Raw genomic sequence first — 9015 nt, forward strand, 5'->3', positions numbered from 1 at the left:
ATTCTGCATTCACTGCAGCTTCTCGACTAAGCCCAAGAGAAGCCTCATACAGAGTCCCCTGCAGTAATTCAGTCTTGGATTTTATTACGGGCAGGGAGCAGGCAGAATTTTCTTTATTTACCTACTTGCCACATTTACTACAGTTCCCATCATCCTTGGCCATTGGCCATGCTTGCTGGGGCTGATGGGAGTTGTAGTTCAGCAACAGCCCCTCCAAGAAATTCCTGACTTGTGTTGGAGATAACTTTCTCCTATAGAAAGTGGAGGAAGCAACTAGAGCAGCCTTTCTCAACCAGTGTGCCTCCAGATGTTGTTGGACCATAACTCCCATCAGCCTCAACATTGCCAGTGGTCAAGAAGATGGGAGTTGTAGTCCAACAACATCTGGAGGCACACTGGTTGGGAAAGGCTGAACTAGAGGATCAACTAACCTCCCTGGTAGACTGTGGTAATACTGTGGACATAATATATCTTGACTTCAGCAAAGCTTTTGACGAAGTGCCCCATGATATTCTGCTTAACAACTATCAGGTGGATCCACAGCTGGCTGCAGAATTGTACTCAAAGAATGCTTATAAAGGGTTCCTTCTCAAACTGTGTGTGTGTGTGTGTGTGGAGGTAATGAGTGGGGTACCCTGTTTAACTTAAGTGGACTGAGTAGACATATCTATGTTTGCACTAATTGACTTCAGTGGGGCTGAAGCAGCTTAATGTTCTCAGGAGTTCAGCCCATTCCAAGGTTTTATTTCTGATCAAGAATAGAGGTAATTTAACTGTTAATAGTTTGCTAAATATACATATATTAAACACACCTAGGGGGAGACATTTTTTTGAAACGTAATTTGGGGAGAGAATGAAGCTTTCAACTTTTTTGGTACATAGGAAGCTGCCTTATGCTGAGTCAGACCATTAGTATATATAGTTCAGTATTGTCTGCACTGACTAGCAGCAGCTGGCCAGGATTTCAGGCTGGGTTCTCTTCAGCCCTACTTGGTGATGCCAGGGATTGAACCTGGGACCTTTTGCATACAAAGCACATGCTCAACCTCTGGGCAACTGAAGGAGATTCCATAATTTTATTTTATATCCCATGGTTCATGCACGGAGCGCCAAGGTGTTGTGCGAAAGTTTTCCAGGTGGTCTTCCACCCACACATGACCATACCTGATTACCTTCAGCAAGGCCATTGCATCATGTGCCCTTCAGAACACACTCTGTGTCAATCCACAAACTGTTCAGTTATGGTCTCAGAGGTTCACTGCTTTATAAATACAAAGGCCTCCCACAATTAAAATATTTCACCATTAAAGACAAATTTTCATTTTGAATACCCATTGTTGGCTGAGCAACTGGGATGTCATTTTAACATTACCCAGTAGAGGGTGCTCAAGGATCAGACATCAACTAGTAAACTGCAAGCTGGTTTTAGATTTCTCCTGAGATGAGGAATACTCCGAAGACCACCTGTGATACTGAAGGCTGGCTGCAGACATGACAATTCCACGCAGCCAGATGAAAGCAGGGTCACTTCTGTGTTTGACTTGCGACACAGGATTGTCATGCCCAAAGGGGGTGGAAAGGCTCAAGGAGTCTCAAGCTGTGCACGCAGCCTGTGCAAGCCTCCTTCTTTGAACACAATGCTTTTCACCAGGGATATCCCTAGTGAGGTGTGGGGTCCCTATTACCTTCATCTTCCCAGTTTCATTGTTTGTTGCTGTTTTGTGCCTGTTTTAGAGTCAGTGGCTTCTGCCCCCTGGGTTAAGTTGCAGTGCTGGTGAGACCTCCCTCCCTCCCTCCTTACCTTCCTCTAGGGAGGAAGGAGGCAAAGAGCCTCATCGGATGGGTAGGAGGTGGCAGAGCTGGTCTGACAGCTAGCCTGCTACATGTAGTCACCAGCATCAGGTGTGTGTCTCCCTAAAGCTTGCACCCTGGGGCAGTCACCCCTATTTTTCCACAATGGAGGCAGCCCTCCTTTTCATACATCAGAATGATCAGATGTATCTCTGTGTGTGTGGCATTCACCAGTGTGGCATACCCCATTCACCAGTTGCTGAGGAGCCCAAAAGGAGAGTGCTGTTCCGTTCAATGACCTGCTTGCAGGCTTCCCATAGGCATCCGGTGAGCCACTGTGAAGGGATGCTGGACTAGATAGGCATTTGCCCTGATCCAGCAGAGCTCTCCTTGTGTATAGCGTGCTGAAAACTCTTCCTTGTGCTGCCTCTGCTTTGTGCACCCCCTTGTTTTTTTAAAAAACCCAAAATGCCCTTGTCTAATTGTGGTCATTTGCAACGTGTTCCTAACAGATGCCAGAGTTTGCTGCTTGCTGCATACTTGCATATCAAGAAGAAAATACACAGGAGGCATTTCTAGGAGCAACTTCTCCTGCAATTGTCTAGACTGTTATTTAATCTGTACTGTAGGGGCGCCTAGAAGCAGGTGAAGGATTTGTGGCTCCTTCCAGACACTGCGTGCCTGGCTGAATCCTCCTCACGGACGCGCTTACCTGTCATGTCGGAGGAGAATAAACTAGACCGCTGACAATGAGAGCACATTGCACCATCAGTGTATGTGGCACTACAGAGCAACATGCCAATAAATAAAAAGACCAGGTCCTTGTGCTGAGGATCTTACATTCCAAAATTTAACAGTAAAGGGGACTACTGAGAAAGGCAGAGGCAAGAGATGAAGGTGAACTAACACACTATTTTTTTTAATGCCTGAGATTTATTTACTGCAGGGCTGCGCAATGTTTTTCAACCCAAAGGCCACATTCCCTCATGAGGAACCTTTCAGAGCCTTTATGGCACTGGTGGGCTGGACAGTGGCACCAGGGAACAGAGCAATGGATGTGACTCTTACCTTTGTACAGTAGGCCACATTCCAGCCATGCAAAATTTGGGTGTTTCTACCCCCACAGCCTTACATGCATCTCTCCATCCAGACAAGGAAGAGGCATTATCAAAGATAAAGGACCTGTTCTAGCCAGGCAAAGGCACTTGAGGAGGGCTAGAAGTAGTTAATGAGTGGTAGCTGGTGGTGGAGCCCTGTGAGCTGGAGGGCCTCATTTGGCCCTCAAGCCTCAGGTTCCTCATACTCCTATTGCTTTTCTACTTGAAGGCCTCAAGATGGTGTACAGCAGTTTGAATTTGCAAAATGAGCTTAAAATACAGAATAACACTCACAAGTAACATTTGTAAGCTATTGTACAAATCTGCATGTGTAAGGATGTATCATCATCATGTCCATTTATAGACCACTTACTGTCTGGAGATCTTGAAGATATATATATATATATACGTGTGTGTGTATGTGTGTGTGTGTATATATGTAATTAGGGTTGCCAGGTATCTGTTTTTCCCCCAGAGTCTCCAGTTTTGGGGGGTCCTTTCTGGGTGACTCTCCTTAATCTTTGGACTCTTAGCTTTCATTAAAAAAAATTTCAGCTTCTAGGTGGTCTGGTTTAAAAGATATAAACCAAAATGTCAGCCGCCACCCCCACCCCCCGCAACTTCTGATAGTACCAGCTGCTCTAATCCCTGCTGTTTCAGGTTTCTGGCCAATAAGTGAAGTCAGGGTTCTGATTGACAATAGCAATAGCTAAACCTCATTTCAGGTTCTGAGAACAGCTTCCTTTTCCTGCTTGTCTCACATCAGGAATTCAGTAAATATATAGCTTTTAGCAGCATAAAGAGTACTTTCTCTGTACAGGATTGGGACTTGCTTCTGAGTAAACATGCATAGGATTGCACTACAACAGAAGATCACAGCAGGATCTTGGTAGATATAAAAGTGTACATGCAGGGTTTTTTAATTACTTGCAAAAATGGCATATTATATATTTTATCTTTCAAATAATTTTAGAACAGAAGTTTTAAAAAGTGTACATGCTGCAGTGTTATACTTTTCTAATCAAGGAGTCAAACAAGTTTAAATTTTACTGGACTGTTGAAGAGGGCAGTTTGTTTGTCTTATTCATAACCTGTTTTCAAAATCTTCTCAACATAAAGCTTTTCTGGGAGTAAAACTGCAATGTTAATTCCACATGCCTGGGAGTTAACCCCATTGAATTCAGTAGGACTTACTCTTGAGTATACATGGTTAAGATTGTGCTGAAAATCAATGGGACTTTTGAGTGAACATAGAAAAGGATTGTGTTATAAATCTTTCTCTCCCCCTGCAATCTTTTTTTTAAGCAGTTAGGCAGGGCTTACTTAGGTATCACTGCTTTTATTTGGCAGGAAACAAATACTTTAAAAAAAAGTTCTCCAAAGGCCAACTGGTTTTGATAATAAACTATTGTATGGAGTGTATGTATTTTTACATATTCAGTGTGTGTGTATATGGAATCTTTCCAACAACCCTGTGAGGTAGGGTTGGAAACCAAGGCAGATCACAGCAAGAAATAAAGCCTTTTAAAATCCAATAACCATAAAACAAGTATAAAACAGTTGCAAAATACTTTAAAGTGGCATGATTTTGAATTTTGGATTGGGTGAGTGAAGTTCCCTATCACTGAATTGCAGTCATGTGCATGCTTCCCTGTTGGAGTAAGCCCCATTGAATACATTGGGATTTGCTTCTAAGTAAACATGCATAGGATTGCACTATAAATATCTTTACAGGTTGTCTAAATAAAGATCTTTGACATTCATATTTATATAAATATTTCTTCATGCTATGTCGTGATATGTATCAGATTTCACACTATGGTTGCAAATTATTATTTCCTCTACATTTTAAGTGTGCCCTTCTTCCTTGGGCTGGTCATGGTTCCCCTCTGTTGTTTTCACCCTGAGGAGCAGATTAGGCTGAGAGATGGTGCGTAGCCCATTGTCACCCAGTCAACTCTGTAGCTTATTTCCATTTTAAATTGTAATTAAAATGATTTATATGCAGGCAAAGTTTATGAAGTAATGCAGATCGACATAATACACATCCAACTCGCATTTAAAGTGCATGACTTCCCCCAAAGAATTCTGGGTAGTGTAGTTTCCACCTCACAGTTATAGTTCCCACCCCCCTTAAGAAACTACAGTTCTCGTGATTCTGTGATGGGATTCATGTGCTTCAAATGTATGTTGAATGTGCTTTAAATGTATGTGTGGATGTGCCCTAGAATGCTGTGCATTGATTAGTGAATTGAAAAAAACAATTTTAAACAACACTTTTTAAGACAGGGCTGTAGTTCAGTGGTAGGGCATATGCTTTGCATACAAAGGTCCAAAATTCAATCTCTGGAAAAGACTATTGCCTGGAATCCTGGAGAGCCAATGCTAGTCCATGTCATCAGTACTGAGCTAGATGGTACCAAATGGCCTGAGTCAGTATAAGGCAGATTCCTTTGTTTCTAAAAGTGGAAAGAGACCCAAGGGCCACAGTGACTCTAAAATTTATTTATGTATTTTATTTACAACATTTATATACCACTTTATTATAAAAAACCTCAAAGCAGTTTATAGAAGGAATTAATGAAATTATTGGCAAAAACAGTTAAAGAGGTATTTAAAAACATTCAAAATAATAAAACCAACAATGAGTTAAAAACAGACAAAAAATACAATAGCTTTTACATGCCCCTGGGTAGACTTGCCTAAACAAAAATGTTTCTAGCAGGTGCCAAAATGAATACAATGAAGTTTCTGCCTAATATAAATAAGCAGGGAGTTCCAAAGTGTAGATACTGCCACACTAAAGGATCAATTCCTTACAAGAGCAGAACAAGTACTATGTGGAAACCATAACATGGAAAGCACACCTTGAACTTGGCCTGGTAGCAAATCACCAACCAGCGCAGATTTCAGAGCAGAGGTATTATGTACTGACAGGGTCTCACTCTAGGCAGCAATCGTGCCACAGCATTCTGCACTAACTGCAGCCCTGCGTCAGGTTGTGCTGTATGAGGATTTCTGTGACCTTGGCTGACTGGCTGCCAGGATTTTTTAGTTTCGGTTAAGAACCCTGACTGGTTGTGGGATGCTGAGTTTTCTATCTTACTCATAGGATCTTGTGGTTGGTATGGTATTGCATTTAGGAAAACATCACTATCTTTTGTTCTTCTTTTTCCATTTGCATTTCATTTACCTCTAACCTTACTCCCTTACATCCATAGAAGCAACAACAGTGGTTCCATGTGGTCAGTTCAACCCCCTGAAACCCACCCTTGTTATTTGTATGGTGGTTTGTTTCTTGCCCAATAGTGGTACAACAGAATTCACATACTGGGAAGTGTGGTTTCAGTTGTTGTTCCCAAGCTGCTGCCTGTGAAGGTAGACCAAACCATGTGTGTTTTCTCTCTGTCAGTTATTGCTCACTGGAATTGAGTTTGCTGTCACAGTGAGTTTATAGCAGCCCACAGAGTATGCAGGAAAGGGTAGAGAATCTACTTAACTCTTACTCATTTCTCAAGCCTCTCTCTGCAGTGAAGGGTCAGGTCTGTAAAGATGTTTGGATCAGCCACACTAAACGTCAGACAGGACATTCCAGGCAGGGGGTTGCCAAGCCTCCTTTGATATGGATATCATTGCAGAGAATCCCTAGTCGAAATTTACCAACAGCACAATCAACAATATCTACTCAGAAGTAAGTCCAGTTCTATGGGGCTTAGTCCCTTAGTGTGTTTAGAATTGCAGCCTTCAGGGGCATCCATCTTTACTCCTGAGTGCTCCCATCTAGCATCTCCACAACAGGCTCCTTTCTTCCTACAATGGCCTTCTGGTGACTGGCCTGTCCTAAAGGCACTTAAAACTCTTCTTGCCAGAAGCAAGTAAGCTAGATTAAATGTTCCTTACCCAGGCTTTCTAAACAGATGAGAGGGAATGATTCCATCACTTCAGCTGGACCTGGAAACCTCCTCATTTAACTAAGATTTCTATCTTAATTTCCAATCAGAAAATTTTTTGTTTGTTTGAGCGGTATGTTCCAAGCTACTGTGGTTGATGCTTTAATGTATCATGCTTAATGACATCACTAGGGCGCTCCAGCATGACATCACTAGGGCCTGCCCCTGAAATTTCAGGGTTTGGGATGCATCTGACCTGGCCACACTAATATATATATACGGGGTTTTTTGTGACAGTAGTCACTGACACTGCAAATCTTTTTTTTTGCTGCCCATTGCAGCCATTTTGTGTTGGCATCAATGTCACTTTTATCAAGATATGAGTACCAGCACCTCATGCCTCACCAAAAAATCTCTCTCTCTCTCTCTCTCTCTCTCTCTCTCTCTCTCTCTCTCTCTCTCAGTGTCAAATGATTTAGATAAAAAAGACCACATACATAAAAAGTTTCCATGAAAACAATACCAGTATAAATAAACTCGGAGAGCATTACAAGGGAGCATAATATAGATTCCTAACTCAACATGAAACATTCTATTTATAGAACCACTCACCGGATCTCACTATCCATTCCACTAGGCTTTACTGTTGTTCACTAATCATCCTTTCTCTTTATCAACCAACCATTTCACTGCAAGCCATTCGCGCTCTCATTCATGCAAAGAATTGCTGCCAAGCACCCCCATATAAGAGACTCTACCCATATCTGAAGCACCAATGGGCTCATGCCCCACACCCACTGCACCATCAAATATTCATCTCATGTCTCTTACCTGGGAAGGGCCCAGTTCTATACCATAGTAGACTCTTACTCTTTTATCCACTTACTCCAAATTATGTTATAACAATCTACCTGATGCCTAATGTTCACAGTCTCTCTCTGTCTATCTCTCTTGGTTGTTAGTTGGTGACAACTACCAACCAATTACTAATACACCATTGGGGGGAGGGAGGTGATGGAGAGGGTGTTGGTGGAGCAGCTGGAAATGGCTCCTGGATGACACTGGTTATCTGGATCCCTCTCAATCTGGGTTTGGGCCTGGTTCTGGGACTGAATCAGCCTTAGTCTTCCTGATGGATGACCTGTATCGGGAGAGGGACAGGGGGAGTGTGACTCCGTTACTATTACTCAGTCTCTCAGCAGCTTTTGATACCATTGACCATGGTATCCTCCTGGATCAACTGGGTGGGATGGGTATTAGAGGCACTGTATTACAGCAGGTTCTGTTCTTACCTGCATGATTGAGTCCAGAGATTAGCATTGGGAGAATACTCTTAGACTTCCTGGCACTTGTGCTATAGGGTTCCGCAGGGCACTGTTTTGTCTCCAATGCTATATAACATATGTATGAATCTATATGAACAGTCAGGAGTTTTGGAGCACGGTGCCACCAGTATGCTGATGACACGCAGCTCTACTCCTCCATAACATCTGTATCAGGAGAGACTGTGCAAGCCCTGGACCAGTGTCTTCATGCAGTGGTGGACTGGATGAGGGCCAATCAACTGAGTTTGAATCCTGGGAAGATGGAGGTTCTGTAGGTAGGTGATTCCCATGTCCAGAAGATCTGGGTTGGTGTTGCACTTCTATAAAGGAGCAGGTACATAGCTTGGGAATACTCCTGGATACATCTTTGTCATTAGAGGTTCAAGAGACATCTGTGGTTGGAAGTGCCTTTTATCAGCTTTGACTTTGACCGGCTAGAGCCATATCTGCATTGCAATAACTTGGTCACTGCAGTCCATGCATTGGTAACCACAAGACTGGATTACTACAATGCATTCTATGTAGGGCTGCCCTTGGGCTAGGTCCAGAAGCTCTAGCTGGTGCAGAATGCAGCAGCTAGACTGCTGATGGGAGCAGACAACCAACAACATGTGACACCTCTGCTAAAACATCGGCACTGGTTGCCCACATGCTACTGGGCCAGGTTCAAGGCACTGAACTACTTGCGTCCAGGATACCTTGGGTAAGTAAGTAAGCAAAATATTTATTTCGGTCAAAGACCAGCAGATACAGGAATAACATGCAACAGCGTAATATTATATCTGGCGCGACAAATAGCAAATTTAAAACTACGACACAAATGTCACAAATGTCAATATGTAAAAACATAAAACCAAGTTAAAATGTACACAGTAGCCTCCTCCTACATACAATAGAGGCGGCACAGAAACT

The sequence above is a fragment of the Rhineura floridana genome, chromosome 6, assembly GCF_030035675.1.
Source record: "Rhineura floridana isolate rRhiFlo1 chromosome 6, rRhiFlo1.hap2, whole genome shotgun sequence".
NCBI classification, from domain to species: domain Eukaryota; kingdom Metazoa; phylum Chordata; class Lepidosauria; order Squamata; family Rhineuridae; genus Rhineura; species Rhineura floridana.